The sequence below is a fragment of the Aotus nancymaae genome, unplaced genomic scaffold (assembly GCF_030222135.1).
Source record: "Aotus nancymaae isolate 86718 unplaced genomic scaffold, 86718_ANA_hifiasm-v0.15.2.pri h1tg000010l, whole genome shotgun sequence".
Taxonomy (NCBI): Eukaryota; Metazoa; Chordata; class Mammalia; order Primates; family Aotidae; genus Aotus; species Aotus nancymaae.
Window position 1 is genome coordinate 23,425,616 of NW_026988421.1, and position 17,449 is coordinate 23,443,064.

A 17,449-nucleotide genomic window follows, 5' to 3' on the forward strand; every position below is an offset into this window, starting at 1 on the left:
TTTTGTAGTTTTCCTTGTAGAGATCTTTCACCTCTTTGATTAGGTATATATTTCTAGGTATTTTATTTATTTTTTATTTTTTTCCAGTTATTTTAAAAGGGGTCGAGTTCTTGATTTGATTCTCAGCTTGGTCACTGTTGATATATAGCAGGGCTATTGATTTGTGCACATTAATTTGTATCCTGAAACTTTGCTGAATTCATTACCAGTAGGCGTTTTTGGATGAGACTTTAGGGTTTTCTAGATATCCAATCATGTCATTAGCAAACAGTGACAGTTTGACTTCTTCTTTACTGATTTGGATACCCATTATTTCTTTCTATTGTCTGATTGCTCTGGCTAGGATTTCCAGTAGTAGGAGTGTTGAGAGTTGGCATCCTTGTTTTATTCCAGTTCTCAGGGGGAATGCTTCCAATCTTTCCCTGTATAGTAGTATACTGTTGGCTATGGGCTTACCATAGATGGCTCTTATTAAGGTATGTCCCTTCTGTGCCGATTTTGCTGAGTGTTTAATCATAAAGGGATGCTGGATTTTGTCAAATGATTTTTCCATGTCTATTGAGATGATCATGTGATTTTTGTTTTTAATTCTGTTTATGTGGTGTATCACATTTATTGATTTGTATATGCTAAAACATCTCTGCATCCCTGGTCTGAAACCCACTTGATCATGGTGAATTATCTTTTTGGTATGCTCTTGGATTTGATTAGCTAGTATTTTGTTGAGGATTTTTGCATCTATGTTCATTAGCAATATTGGTCTGTAGTTCTGTTTTTTGTTTTTTGTTTTTTGTTTTTTGTTGTTGTTGTTGTTGTTGTTATGTCCTTTCCTGGTTTTGGTATTAGGGTCATACTGCGTTCAGAGAATGATTTAGAGAGGATTCCCCCTTTCTCTGTCTCTTGGAATAGTGTCAATTGGTATCAATTCTTTGAATGTCTGATAGAAATCAGCTGTGAATCCATCTGGCCCTGAAATTTTTTTTTTTGTTGTAACTTTTTAATTACCATTTCAACCTTGCTGCTTGTTATTGTTCTGCTGTTTATATTTCTTTCTGGTTTAGTCTAGGAGGGTTGTACATTTTCAGGAATTTATTCATCTCCTTTAGGTTTTCTAATTCATGCTCGTAAAGGTGGTCATAGTGGCCTTGAAAGATCTCTTTTATTTATGTGGTAATATCTCCTGATTGGTTTCTAGTTGAGCTTATTTGGATCTTCTTTCTTCTTTTCTTAGTTAATCCCTCTCATGATCTATCAATTTTATTTATCTTTTCAAAGAACCAGTATTTGTTTCATTTGTCTTTTATATTGTTTTTGTTTGCTTGTTTGAATTTTATTTAGTTTTTCTGCTCTGATCTTGGTTATTTCTTTTCTTCTGCTGGATTTGAGTTTTTTCTTGTTTCTCTAGCTCCTTGAGGTGTGACCTTAGATTGTCTATTTGTGCTCTTTCAGACTTTTTGAGGTAGGCATTTAATGTTATGAAGTTTCCTCTTAGCACCACCTTTGCCTTATCCCAGAGGTTTTGATAGTTTGTCACTATTATCATTCAGTTCAAATAATTATTTAATTTCTGTATTGATTTCATTGTTGAACCAATGATAGCTCAGGAGTGAGTCATTTAATTTCCATATATTTGTATGGTTTTGAGCATTTCTTTTGGAGTTGATTTCTAATTTTATTCTACTGTGGTCTGAGAGAGTCCTTGCTATAATCTCGATTTTCTTAAATTTGTAGGACTTGTTTTGTGACTTATCATATGGTCTATCTTGGAGAATGATCCATGTGCTGATGAATAGAATGTATATTCTGCAGTTGCTGGGTAGAATGTTTTGTAAATATCTGTTAAGTCCATCTGTTCTAGGGTATAGTTTAAGTCCATTGTTTGTTTGTTGACTTTTTGTCTTGATGACCTGTCTAATGCTGTCAGTGGAGTATTGAAGTCCCCCACTATTATTGTCTCATTTCTTAGGTCTAGTAGTAATTGTCTTATAAATTTGGGAGCTTCATTGTTAGGTGCATATATATTTCGGACTGTGGTATTTTCTCATTGGGCTAGTCCTTTTATCATTATATAATGTCTTTCTTTCTTTTAATTGCTGTTGTTTTAAAGTTTGTTTTGTCTGATGTAAGAATAGCTATTCCTGCTTATTTTTGGTGTCTGTTTGTGTTTTTAGTGTCCATTTGCACGGAATATCTTTTTTCGTCATGCTATATGCTGCCTAAATACCTTGTTGTTGTTTTTTTATTATTATGTTGTTGTTGTTTTATAGGCCCTGTGAGATTTAAGGAGATTCTATTTTGGTGTATTTCAAAGATTTCTTTCAATATTTAGAGCTCCTTTTAGTAGTTCTTTTAGTGCTGGGTGGTAGTAGTGAATTCTCTCAGCATTTATCTGAAAAAGACTTTATCTTTCCTTCATTTATAAAGCTTAGTTTCACTGGACACAAAATTCTTGGCTGATAATTGTTTTGTTTAAGGAGGCTAAAAATAGGACAACAATTGCTTTTAGTTTGTAGGGTTTCTTCTGGGAAATCTGCTGTCACTCTGAAAGGTTTTCCTTTAAAGGTTATCTGATGCTTTTGCCTCACAACTCTTAAGATTCTTTCCATGATTTTGACTTTAGATAACCTAATGAATATGTGCCTAGGTGATGATCTTTTTGCAATGAATTTCCCATGTGTTCTTTGAGCTTCTTGTATTTGAATCTCTAGCTTTCTAGCAAGGCCAGGGAAGTTTACTTTATTCCCTCAAATATGTTTTCCAAACTTTTAGATTTCTCTTCTTCCTGAAGAGCACCTATTATTCTTAAGTTTGGTTTACCTCTTGTAGGACTCTTGAAATTGCTTATCGATTTTTAAACTAGTATATTAATTTCTACTAAGAATACAGCTGGGATTCTGAAAGATATTTCATTGAATTTTTAAATCAATTTGAAAAGTATTTACATCCTAAAACTATCAAGTCTCCTGGTCAATAAACATGAGATGTCTTTTCATATACTTAGATTTTAATTTCTATCAGTGTTTGTAGTTTTAGAGTATAATTTTTTGCCCTTTGTGTTATATATATGTTACTATTTATTCCTTTTCATGTTATTATAAATGTAGTTGCTTTCTTAATTTCAATTTTGGATTGCTCATTGCAAGTGTATAGAAAAACAATTGATTTCTTTATATTGACCTTGTATCCTCTAACCTTACTGAACTTGTTTACTAGCTCTAGTAATTTTTAGTATATTCCTTAGGATTTTCTATATACAAGATGATAGTATCTGCAAATTGAGATAGGATTTTTTTCTGATCTGATGCTACTTATTTACATACATTACCTAATTTATCTGTATAGAATGTACAGTATAAAGTTGAACAGAAGTTGAGAGAGAAATCTTTCTTGCTTTTTCGCTGATCTTAGGGGAAGAGCCTTCAGTCTTTTGCTGTTAAGTCTGATCTTAGCTGGAAACTTTTTATAGCAGTCTTTTATTAGGTTATAGAAGAGCTCTTCTATGCCTGGTTGGTTGAGATATTTATCATAAAGGAGTGTTAAATTTTATAAAATGATTTTTCTATGTGTATTGAAATGATCATTTGAGTTTTGTCGTTTATTCTATCAAGGGATGTATTGTTTTAATTTATTTTTTGCATATTAAAGAAACCATGCATTCCTGGGATATATACAACTAGATCATAGTCTATAATCCTTTTTATATGTTGCTACATATGGTTTATTAGTATCTTGTTATAGATTTTGGATTTATATTCATAAGAGATATTAGACTGCAATTTTCTTTTTATTTCATGTTTATTTTCTACTTTTGGCATCAGAATAATATGACCTCATATAATTATTCTGAAAGTATTTCTTCCTTTTTCTTTTTTCTTTTAATTTTTTAAAGATTTTTATCTTTGTCTTTCAATATTTTTACTATACTGTGTCTTGATGTGGATCTGTTTATATTTATCCTACCTGGACTTCATTGAGATTTTGAATTATTAATGTTCTCATCAAGATTGAAAAGTTTTTAACTATTATTTCTTTGAATAACATTTTTGTTTCTTCTCTCTTCTCTCCTTCAGTCATTCTCATAATGCATACGTTAGTGTATTTAATGGCAGCCCAGTTTTCTCTGAGGCTTTGTTCATTTTCCTTCATTGTTTTTCCTTTCTCTTCTCAGATTGTATAATCTCCACCAGTGTATCTTCATGTTTGCTGATATTCTCTTCTATTAGCCTACCTTTCATCATTTATCACCAAAATCCACATTGTTTTCAAGAATGGCTTTAGTTTCAACTACTCCACCCTCTTTCTCAAATGAAATCAATTCCTTCAGAGAGAGTTTGGAGCTCTTTCTTATGCACAGCTCCTCTCCTTGGCAAAATTTCCAAGACACAGCTCCAAACCTGTGGACAAGAGAGAAAATATGCTTCTCTCAAAATGACACTTCAACTTTGTGTGTAGAGAATTGTGTGCAGGGTCAGTAGCTTCTGATGTTCTTGGCTTGCCTTCCCTAACATAGAATCTCCTGGAGTAAGACAAATAAAGGCTCAGCATTCTAGGCCTGTTGTACCTAAGGTAGAACCTCCATACTATGACTAGGGACTGAGTATAGGAAGGGATTCCCTGACCTCTCAGCCACACTTTCCAGGAATCAAGTCTCAGCAATTTGCAACTGAGGGCTGATGTGAAATATGGGGGACATGTCTATCCCAGTGAAAGGCCACATTCATTGACTGAGAACTGAGGATAGAGGGACCATCATCTTTTTGGCTATCCTCATCTAGAATGGTTCACTCTGCTGTACTAGGGAAGGTGGAGGGAGGCACCAGGTTACAGATCAAGTGCCACAAAGTCACTGTTCTTTCTAAGATTTAGTCAATTTCTTGAGTAAATATCCTTCATGCTATGCCAATAGGATAATTTCCAAAAAATTTAAATTGTTGTTGCTCTTTCATACTCACAAGTTGTGATTGTTTCCCTAGGGAGCAGGTCTACAGATCTTCTCACATGACCTTTCCAGAAGTGAACCAATTTTATTTATTGTCTTACTAATGACTCTATGATTTGAAGTAATATCCTCTTTTTCATTCTGATATTGGTAGTTTGTTCTTTATTTGTACTTCATCAGCCTAGTTACAGAATTACTAAAATTATTATTATTTTCAAAGATCCATATATCAATTTTATTAAAATTGCTGGTTTTGGAAACTTTATTAATTTCTTTTTTTTTTAATTTGTATTTTTTAATTGCATTTTAGGTTTTGGGGTACATGTGAACAACAGGCAAGATTGTTGCATAGGTGCATACGTGGCAGTGTGATTTGCTGCCTTCCTCCCCATCACCTATATCTGGCATTTCTCCCCATGCTATATTTATATGATTTCTTTCCTATTATGTAATTTTATTCCTCTTTCCATCTTCACAGGTAAAATTCTTAATCATTGATTTTTTTTGGATTTTTCTTACTGTCTTATATGTGTTTAAAACTACAAATTTTCTTATATGCACTGATTTCATGATAAGGCCAATACAGAGACATCAGATAAAATAGGATAGGAAGAAGTAGTTACAGAGTTCAGAAAAGCATTTGCTACTTCTTTGGCCTGAGAACAAGTAAAAAGAAATAATCGACGGGGCATGGTGGCTCGCATCCCTAATCCCAGCACTTTGGGAGGCCGAGGTGGGCAGATCACAAGGTCAGGAGTTTGAGACCAGCCTGACCAACATGGTGAAACCCCGTCTCTACTAAAAATACAAAAATTAGCTGGGCAGGGTGATGTGTGCTTATAATCCCAGCTACTCAGGAGACTGAGGCAGGAAAATCACTTGAACCAAGGAGGTGAGGTTGCAGTGAGGCGAGATCACGCCACTGTACTCCAACCTGGGTGACAGAGCGAGATTGTCTCAAGAAAAAAAAAGAAAAGAAATAATCTGGTGCCTGCAACCTGTTAGGAGGAATATGGAAGCTTCTATTTCCTTGATGATAACAGGCTTAGTTGGTCAAAGAGCTGTCAAATTTGAGTATGAGTTAAAAGAGTAGGAAGTTAAAACATCCTTTCACAGCCAAATGTGTCATGACTACCCACCTGCCTATCTCTTTCATTCGACCATTTTTTAATGAGTACCCAGCCTGTGCCAAGCATTGGATGAGGTCCAGGGCACTCCACAATGAACAAGGCGCTACTCTTAAAAAGTTCAGAACCGGCCGGGCGCGGTGGCTCAAGCCTGTAATCCCAGCACTTTGGGAGGCCGAGGCGGGTGGATCACGAGGTCGAGAGATCGAGACCATCCTGGTCAACATTGTGAAACCCCGTCTCTATTAATACAAAAAAAAAAAAAAATTAGCTGGGCACGGTGGCGCGTGCCTGTAATCCCAGCTACTCAGGAGGCTGAGGCAGGAGAATTGCCTGAACCCAGGAGGCGGAGGTTGCGGTGAGCCGAGATCGCGCCATTGCTCTTTGGGTAACAAGAGCGAGACTCCGTCTCAAAAAAAAAAAAAAAAAAAAAAAAGTTCAGAACCTCAGACACTGACTCTGCTTGTGGAAACTAAATTAGATCCCTTCATAGGTTAACACTTAAGGTTTGGTATAATAAAATGTCCCTAGTTCCAAGCCTAACTTTTCAACTTAGTAGCTGTGTAAAATGAAAACCAGTTAGTTAACTTCACTGGTTCTTGTGTTTGTCACCTTTGGAAGCGAATTAGAATGCTACTTTACTCATATGGGTGTAGAGAAAGCATTCGCTATATAGAACTGGGGCAGTGCCTACCATAACCTAAGTATGAATTTATGTTTTCTTTTTATGATCAATGGTTATGCCTCTGAAGATCTTTGTAGAGAACATGGTGAACAGGCTGGACCCCTGTGCAAGGAATGTTAGAGAAGCCAGAGGTGGAAATGCCTAGGAGGGAAATGTATTTAGGTATAATACCTTTAGCTTTTCAGACTATGCAATAGTTTATTTTGCATAGAAGATGCCTGCTACAGTACTGACAGGAGGTAAAGGAGTTCCCTAGAATTGAGAGCACTTCAGAATTTCTGAGATTCTGATGCATGGACTTCAGCTAAAGTCTGTATTTTCTCAAAGATGCAGTCAGGTGTCTGGGTATTATTTTAAGGCACAGCTTGTTTTTTCTAGATGTTTTATATTGCTCTGACATGCTTTATTGCCCGAGAATGAGTCCAGCCTGTTGAGCTTGTAGTTAAAAATCCTAATTTCCATTTTCATGAATCTGGGGATACGTTTTTCTTCAGGAGAACATGTCAGTTATTTATAAGAAGAATTAACTCTCAAGAGAGCATAAGAATGATGTGAATGCTATGGATGAAAGTCACAGGTAAATTTGCAGAACAGGGCAATGTTTCATGGAGCCATCTCTAGAGAAGGCCTTAATGCATCCATTGATGACCAAAGTATAGATATAACTTCTTGAAAGAGAGGCATGGATACCTGAATGTCCTCAGGTTTTAACCCCCAGTGCTCAGGCTACTTGATATGACAAGCCACATGACTGTGGGAACCCAGGGGAATCTTCTCTCTCACTTTATGATAGGAAGAAAAAAGGGATACATAATAGAAAAAAAAAAAAAGGAGTCCAAATTTGTTTTATTCAAAATAGTGGAGCCCAAGATTTTTAAAATCCAGTATGCTCAAACATCTGCTAAACAGTTGCCCAAAATTTATTTGAAGAATCACCCTTTACCAAGGCTCAAATCATGTATTTGAAACAAGCTTGTCTTAGTTACAACTTCAGGTTTGGGTCCTATATTATTTGTACTGGGGTTTGTCAAACCAGAATTCACAGTGGAATCACAAAGGGAGCTTTAAAAAAAAAAAAAAAAAAAAAAAATTAATGCCTGACTCTCACTCCTAGTTATTCTAACTTAATTTCTCTGGGGTAGGAAAAAGAATAAGTATTTTTCAAAGCTCCTCAGGAGATTCTAATGTGGATTCTTATGGTATAAGCTTATAAACAGATCTAATCTCCCTAGTGATAGTGATTGGTTCACAGATAGGAATCTAACCTCATTGGAGCCAATGAGAGTCTGGATCTGCACAGTTGTCAAGACCTAGGAATGAGGAAGCATCCTCTGTTCAGCTTGACCTCAGGATAAAATGATATAAGTGGACCTTCTGCAGCCACATGACAAGAAGAAAGCCATTTGAGAATAAAGCCAAAACACAATGAAAAGCAATGCTGAATTAAGAGATGGAGAGGAGGGAATCCTGGTGACATGATTCAAGCCACATCTGAAGCCAGCCCTAACTCAGAACTTTAAGTCTGGGAGTCAGTATATTCTGTGGGTTAAGATTACTTGGATTGGGTTTCCTAATACAACAGGAAGTGTCCTGAGTGATACAATGTTATGAAAACTTAGAACAAAAGTTAATTTTCAAGCTTGATCTCCCAACAATGTGAACCAACCACACAGTTATTGAAATTGGGTATTTCTAATCTTTTTTTTAAAATTTAGAAATGAAAATACTAAGGTCTACAGTGACTAGTTAGTGATAAGGTTACATCAAATTCAAGGTTATTGACAGGAAGACAAGTGTATCGTCCTGTCCACGACCCTATACTACTTTAATATCACTCAAAAAGTATACTTGACTTTATTCAGAGCCAATAAAATGCTCCGCTTTATGTATTGTTTCCTGTAATAGAGCAAGAAAAACTAAACGGGCCCATATCCAACATCAATTCATTAAATCAGCTTTTGCTAAAAAACCTTATACATCTAATAAAATGTTAAGGTATGAGGAAAAATATATCTGTAGCATGGTTTCTGTCCTCAACAAGTTTACATTCAACCTTATAAACTAAAGAGGCAGTAATTGGGCATATATTATGTATACGCTGATCTATAGATGCAAAGACTTAAGCAGCCTAGCATTAATGGTCAGGCATCAGACTTAATGTCAGCTGTACCCTCCATTCTACCTCTTTTACTTACTAATATTTTAACCTGTACAGGCTACTTCATCTATGTAAAACCTCTATTTTATGATCTGAAAATTAGGGATAACTATGTATTTCTTCCCAAAGTAAAGATTAAATGAAATATTATAGGTTTAAGTGCTCAAAATGGTGCCTGGTACGTAACGTTCAATAAAAGAATTAACATTTTCTTTTTGCACATAAAATTTACATAATAAAATTCATGATTTAAATATCCTCTTAAGACCGCGGTATGCAAAGGATGTCACAAACTGGCAGACACATGCTATTCAGAGGTTGCAAACTGGCAGCTTGTGTACTGAATCTGTTTGACAGGTTCTTTTGTTTCAACTGTATAGTGTTTTAAAAACCTCTAAATTATTTGCTAATATCCAAAAATAGGAAGATTTCACATGAATAACTGGATTATTCTCTTCTCTTGGAAAAACAAAAGATCTGAAAATACTATGGTGCAATTTCTGCGTGGCAGCAATCAGTGGGAGCAGAGCAGTGGCTGCTCATTTTTTATAAAAATGCTCTTCCCAGTTTGTCCAAAGTTCCTACCTTGTCTCCTTTACTCATTTGCAATAGATGCCTTATCCTTGTAGGCACTTGAGTTTTGAGAGGCTAATCAGTGTTGTTGATAGAGAGTCAAACTCTGTAAAATATTTGAAGAGATTTATTCCGCACTAAATATGAGTGACCATCACCCGTGATGCAGCCCTCAGGAGGTCCTGAGAACATGTGCTCCAGGTGGTCAGGGTGCAGCTTGGTTTTATACATTTTAGGGAGGCATGAGACATCAATCAAACACATTTAAGAAATGTGTTGGTTTGGTCCAGAAAGGTGGGACAACTCAAAGTGGGGGGCGGGTGGGGGCAGGGGTGATTCCAGGCTACAGGTAAATTTAAACATTTTTCTGGTTGACCATTGAGTGAGTCTGTCTAAAGACTTGGGATTAATAAAAAGGAAATGTTCAGGTTAAGACAAAAGATTGTGGAGACCAAGGTTCTTTTTATGTGTTATTGTGGCTGCCCTTAGAGACAACAGATGATCTTTGAAAGCTACTAGACTCTAAATTAATCTCTTCAGGATTGAGAGGACCTGGAAGAAAAGGATCTAGCTATGTCTATAGAGATTCTTTACAGATGCAAATTTCCCGCCCCCGCCCCCCCAACAAAGGACAGCTTTGAAGGGCCCTTTCAAAATATGGCAAAGAAACATGTTTTGAGGTAAAGTAATTTGACCTTCTTCCTTGTCTCGTAATGTTATGCCAGAGTCAGATTGGAAAGTAAGTCATGATATATAGGGTTAAATAAAACTCATCTGACAAAAATTTATGATTTGTTGGGCATGACTCCACAGACCTCTTAGGAATCTGGGCAAGATGGAAAAAAAAATCAGAAGTTAGTCCTCAGTGTGTATCAAAATATTGTGTATTCCATGTATGATAAATAGTTTTTACATATGCACATGTACACACACACATACATACACACACAATTACATAAACACACAAAGAATTACTTAGTCAAAAATAATTAGAAATGTTTCATAATAAATTCTCCCCTCCTTGAAGCATCACAATTGACTCAAGTCTCCAAGAAATGCTTACATACGGAAACCTATTTTTTTTAATTAATTTAACCCAGTTTTTTCAAACTTTCTCCCCCAAAGAAACAGTGCTCAGCAGTGGTGTTGCAGTCTGCTAGTATGAGGTAAACAAACCTATGAGGTCATAAATGGGAAAGTTTCATAATAAGTTGGTTATGTTGTATTTCTGATGTTTAAATAAATTCTCTAAAATAGGACTTCTGAATGGAATTAATAATCTAAGAGTAAAGAAAAGTTGGGCATGAGATGGTTAGAAATAATGATGTGCAATGTAGAAATATATGTTGAAGTCTCAGGAAACGTGAGAGTTATGGGGAATTAATCCAAATATAATTTTGACACTATTGAGATGAAAGTCCTCCAGGGCTATAGCGTAACATTTTAATACTACCCTAGTTTTGAGCTATTGTTATCTTTGTGTGTCTCTTTTCCTTCATGTTTTAAATTATGATAGTCACATACTGGACATCAAAATGTGTCTCTCCTTGGACACATTTCTTTGAAAACTGTATATTCTTCTGCTTGTACAGGTCAAACAAAGGATTGGAGGATTGGAGAGCTGGTTTGCCTTTCTTCTCTGACACGAACTCAGGGTGATCAGTTCATGTCAGAGAAGAAAAGCAAACCAGCGATCAGTGATCAAATTTTGCATAAATCCTTTGTCCACTGACTTCATTTTTTCCCTTCTTCCTTCTGGGGCATGTTACTCAGAGAAGTCTTGTTTTGCTCTGCACCATAGATCGTACATGGTAACTTTTCAGTTATTAGTAGATGTCAATAATCTATAATGAGACTGATTAAAATATTTATTACAGATAGAAAAAAATTGAAAATTACAGAATGGAATAAATGCAATACAAAATAAATCAACCAGCAATGGTGTTATCTCATAATATTTTAACATGTTTTCTATGATCAATATTACCTTAGCGTTCCCCTTAGCTTGACTAAACTTCTAACAGATTTCTTCCCTACCATAGGCCCCTCTCTTCCTTTTTTCCTGGAACGTTTACTTTAGAAAATTTGCAATTATAAATTCTTTCTCTGCCCTTTTGAGATGTAAATCTTCTCTTAGCCTCTTGCCAGTTTTACGACCAAGGTCTTTGTTAAGGACCTGGGGGCCATATATTTGAAGTGTAATCATCAAGAAAGATAGTGCCCTTATCTCCTGTCTCTATGGGAAAGCAGAAACTAACTCCAATAAGAGCCAATTAGCAAACACGGAGGGCCTAATCACATGGACCAAGCCAATCTCCACCCTAATGTGCTCCAGCACTTTCCCACTAGCTCATTCCAGTGATTAAAATTTCACCTGCCTTTGTTTCAGTGGAGTTGACTTTAATCTCCCTCGCCTATTGTAATATTCTTGATTAAAATCTTCCTTGCCTCTTCAGTTCTGTCTAATACAATTTTTCTTTGTCACCTATTTGTTTGTTCTCCCAAATTGTAGTTTAACATATTGTTTTGTATCTCATATAATATGTATTTCAATTATAGAACTGTAAAAAGTTCAAATATCATTTAAAATGAATCTAAGAAAACCAATAGCAATCAACAATAGAAGAAAGCTTTGTAGTATATTTACAACATTGATAATATATATAATAAGAATAAATTTCAACTACATGCAGAAGTATGGGATGGATCTCATACACATGATGTTGAGCAAAAGAAGACAGATATAAAAGAATAGATAATCATAGATAGTTTATTTTTGTAAATTCCTGAAGAAGCAAAACTAATCTATGTTAATAGAAGTAAGAATAGAGGTGACCTGGGGGGCAATAAAGACTGAGAGAGAGTATGTGGCTAGGATTCTGGAGTATGCGTAATGATCTGAGTTTCGGTCTGGGATGCTAAGCTGTACCCTTTGAAAGTACGCAAGCTTCTCTGAAGGCGTTTTTTTAACCACACACATGCATACATTATACACATTATATATGTGTGTGTGTATATACATACATATATATTATATGTAACATATGTATGTGTGTATAGTTATTTTAAATATGAATTCAACTGTAGTTGGAAGCAAATAACTTGCTTCTTGAAGATAACCCTTACTTTTTTTTATCATAAAATAATTCTCATTTTAATCTTTAAATAAAATTAAAATGTCTGTTTTTATAAAGATGAACCAAGACATTATCAGTCTCTCTCAATTCGTTTTTGGCCGTTATTTTCTAAATTTTTTGAGGATCAGGGATAATTGATGCCCATCTCATGTTCTTATTTATTTTCTTATTTATTTTCTAATATATGATGCTGATTCCAAGAGGCTGTTTCATTCAGCAAGGGAGTTTCTATCATGTATGTGGTTGCAAAGACTGGGTTAGCAATGATCCGTAAATATGAATGACTGTTACATGAGACACAAGTTGGTTTCAGGGATCCGTTGCAATACACATAATTATGGCATGTATTGTCAAATGTAAAATAAAACTCTGTTATAAAGGTAGTATCATGTTTTTTTCCTCTTCAGATTAATTCCTATTTCTCATGTGAAATTGCTTCTCTCAAAAGACAACATATTGATAATTTGGCATTCTAAAGCTGAAAAATTATTTTCTGTGTGTTACCTGTGATATTGAGAGATGTGCTTTTGAGATGGTCTTTCAAACTGACAATTGTGTCCTTCCTTTATATATATATTTAACAAATTCACCTGCTTGGGACTGGGGCTTTTCCCTTCCTATTTCAAGGAGTGGAGACAGCCTTCTGATTTAAGGGTTCTTTAATTTCTCTGTTTTCACTGTGGAAATGTTCTTCACAGGGCTGCAACCCAAGCAGAATTTCTCTTTGTCCCCTCATAGGCTTTCGCTGAGTATGAGATAGCAGGATGAGGAAAGCTGGCAAAGTCTCCCTAGCAACTTTCATATTCGAATATATTAATTTGCTACAAAATCCTGGCACTTGTCATCTATTAATTCTCAGAAGCACAGGCATTCTTCTTAAATGGTAAACACAGTTGTTTACTACTGTCAGAGCAAGTCTTGCAATTATAAAGCTAATTACTAAGAGAAAGAAAACATGAAAATAATGAATACAAATTCTAAATGAAGTTTTCCAACAGCTATTGTCAAAAAGTAAGTGGGCTGACTGTCACAGGCACAAAGAAATGATCACGGCATGATTTTTTAGAAACTGGAGAAAGTTTTCACTTAATGATGTCTATCTTACTTGATCATAGATTTGGAAATGTAGGGTAAGTATAAAGGCATGAGTTAGGCCGGGTGCAGTGGCTCACTCCTGTAATCCCAGCACTTTGGGAGGCCGGAGCTGGTGGATCACGAGGTCAGGAGTTCGAGACCAGCCTGGCCAATGTGGTGAAACTCCGTCTCTACTAAAAATACAAAAATTAGCCGGGAGTAGTGACGCACACCTGTAATTCCAGCTACTTGAAAGGCTAAGGCAGGAGAATCGCTTAAACCCAGGAGGCAGAGGTTGCAGTGAGCCAAGATCACGCCACTGCACTCCAGCCTGGGACAAAGCGAGACTCCATCTCTAAAATAATAAATAAATAAATACAAATAAAACTAAAGGCATGAGTTTATCAGTCAACAAAGAATGATTTTTTGAATTCAAAGAAATAATGAAGAAATTTATGTAAGTTTGCTGGCTCATAAATTACTAACCAAAAAATAATTTTCAGGCTAGAATACTATGAAATAGAAGCTAACTTAATTCCCAGTTGATTTTTGACAGGGGTGGAGGGAGGATTGTCTTCTTGAACTTGAAGAAATTGCTTTGCAGATGATCCGGTACTGAACTCACCAAAGTCCAGAGTATGTGATAATAATGCCAAGAGACCTTAAAAATCAAGACTTAACCATGACTTGGGTTTCGGATTTCTATACCTTTAGAAGCCTTTGTAAATAAACTTTCTTTTATAATAAAACACATACATAGGTGTATTATACATTCAAATGAGCAAATTTGTACAAATTTGAAAACCGAAAGTCAATACTGCAAAAATTTATTACTGGCTTAGAGGTTATGCCACAACCCACAAGCAGTCGTCCTCACTCTCCTCTGCCATCGGGAATGTCAGAGAAGTGCAGCGATCTGCCTTTTCACCAATTTTGAGATAACCCAAAGGGGCACTCAGAAAATTAAAGTGACTTATCCAGATAATAGAGTGTCTATGAGCAGAGCAAGAGATAGGTATTTCTTTCTGCTCCTCCTGGACCACTCCAGTGACTCACACAAAGGGACAGGGGCCACACCAGTGATTGCTGAGCACACCCATATAGCAGATTCTACCTGGCTATAGGTAGATAGCCTGCATCTCAGGGCAGAGTCGCTATATGTATTCATTCTGAGTTTAAGCCAGCCCCTGGGTAAATAGTATCAGGTCCTGCTTTAGGAGTCAAATCTCCTCCCTTCCCATCCCAACTCCAGCCTTTCACAACATTCTTCCCCTAAAAGGAGCCAAGTCCCTGCACTCTGCATGAATCATTTTTAAGATTATTTATTCATCAGTTTCCTCATATATTCATTTTTATTTAACAAATGCTTATTAATCACCTATTAATGTGACACGTACAATTTCATAGCTAAGTATATACCCCAAAGAAATTGGTACAGATGACCATGAACAAGCCATGTAAATTATGTTCAGAGCAGCTTTATTCATGAAAGCAGCCCAAAATATATCTACCAATAAAAGAATGAGCATGTTAATGGAGATACAGAGCCAGGGAAACCAGCCATTATCTCTTCCCTCTAGGGACCACCAGTCTAATCTAAAAGGAGAAGAGGGAATCTGTGTCTCTTCTCATCCTCATGGACCTCATCCCCCAACAGCGGGTTTACCTTCCTTTGTATTGTACTTTTTATTGAGAAATTACATACACAGAGTGAGGTGCCTAAATCTTAGATGGGCACCTCAATAACTTTCATATACATAGAACACTTCCATTCCCTTGAGGCTCTCTCAGTCCCTTTCTCACTCAAAAACCGATCAAGAATATTTTGACTGTCATCACCAGATACTACTTTTGCTTATTCGTTAACTTCGCTTTTGTGGAATCATATAGTGTGTTTTCTGTCAAAGCATTGGCTTTTTTGCTTAATAGCATGCCTATGTGTATCACGCAAGTTATAGCATTAGTAACAGTTTATTTTAACTGCTCTATAGCAATTCACTGCACCCATATACACAATTTATTTTTTAATTCATTGTGGGTAAATATTTGGGCTGATGCATATTCTCCTGCTTCACAATGAAGCAGAGAGAGCCATATAACCTTTATCTCTTTAACGGACTCCTTCAGAGGAGGGGAAAGACTTCACATTTCAGAGTCAAACCTGTTTGGCAAAGTGTACACTGCAGAAGAATATCTGTAAATAAATACGTAATGGGATTTTAAATTCGGAACACCTCATCATCTCGCCATACCCTACATTTCTCTAGTCTCTACATCTTCCTCCGAAAAACCACAATGAACACTCCTGCTTTTTAACATAGGATGAGTTAGATTTTTCTATTCTTATTGAGCAGCTGAGGAGGAAAGGAGCTTGGGTTCTCACCATACTTAGATCCCAACTGTATTAACAACGATCTCTGTGATTGCTCATGCAGATTATATTTCTCTAGTTGGGAGATTAGCAGAACTTCTGATACATGCAGAGTATGTTTTAGTCGACACAGAACTTTCATACACATTATTTCACTTGATTGTTACAACAAATCCACAAGATAGAAAGCACAGATACCACTATCCTCATTTCACAGAGGTAGAAATCTATTCAGCTAATATTTATTGTGTCTATTCTGTGTCATCACTGTGCTGAATACTGCAAATACAAAGTTGAGCAAAGCACATTTCCCCCCTCGAGATATTCATAGTCCGTTGTAGAGGATGGGTATGTAAACAGAATATTAAAATCCGTATTTTAATTTGCATGAAAATGCCACATTATAAATAAACCTTATAATTTTACACACATGAAAATAATAAATGTTATAAGTTATCATTATTATTTGTACATTTTTATAATCAACCCTACATGGAGAAATCAAAAGGAATGTCTATTAATGAAACTTGAATGAAGAGGAAGAATTTACCAGAAAGACTAAAGTAAGGGAGGTATTTACAGTAGAGATAGCACCTTGTCCAAGGGCCTGGTACATTATGTGGTTGCAGTACCAGCACATGAACATGCAATTATTAAAGATAATGCTTAGACTTAAATTCAGTGTTTTGTTCCCACGAGATCTTTCTCTCCAATTACAAGTGTTCAATCTCAGACCAACAAATTGCTTTGAGCTTCCAGAATGAAATACTGCCTGAGGAATTGCCTCTAAAATGGGTGCTCAGTGCAAACCATTGTTGGCATTCTTGATTTCAAGCCATATTACATGTGGGCAGAAATCACTCTGTACTGAAATATCACAACAGTTATGAACATAGTAATAACATAACAAGAATAATCAAATGCAATTGAAATGAACATGCATCAATTTAAGCTGAGTTTTAGCTCTTGTAATGTTCATTCAAGTTTAATGTCCCTTATGATTTTCTGAAAGCTCTGATAGACCGGCTTCTGCAATTTGGTTTTATTTGGAAATTTGTATTGCCAACCTCAGCCTCAAATTTTAAAAGGAAAAAAACAATCCACATACTGTCATTTAGTCATACACAAATTAAACTATTGATGTGCTCATGAAGGTGGAGCAATTTATAATTATGTTTGTCCCATTATCATCAGACTCAGATTGAACTAGTATAAGTTTATGTATAAATAATCATTGAGAAGTGATTTTTTTAAAACAATCTGGCCCTTTTGTTAGGTTTTTGAGGTTGGTCAGAGACTAGAATATCATTCAGTATTGATGATTCTATTCCAGTTGCTTGATCATTTTAGTTATCTTAGTTGGTGACAGTTTCTGCCACTAAATT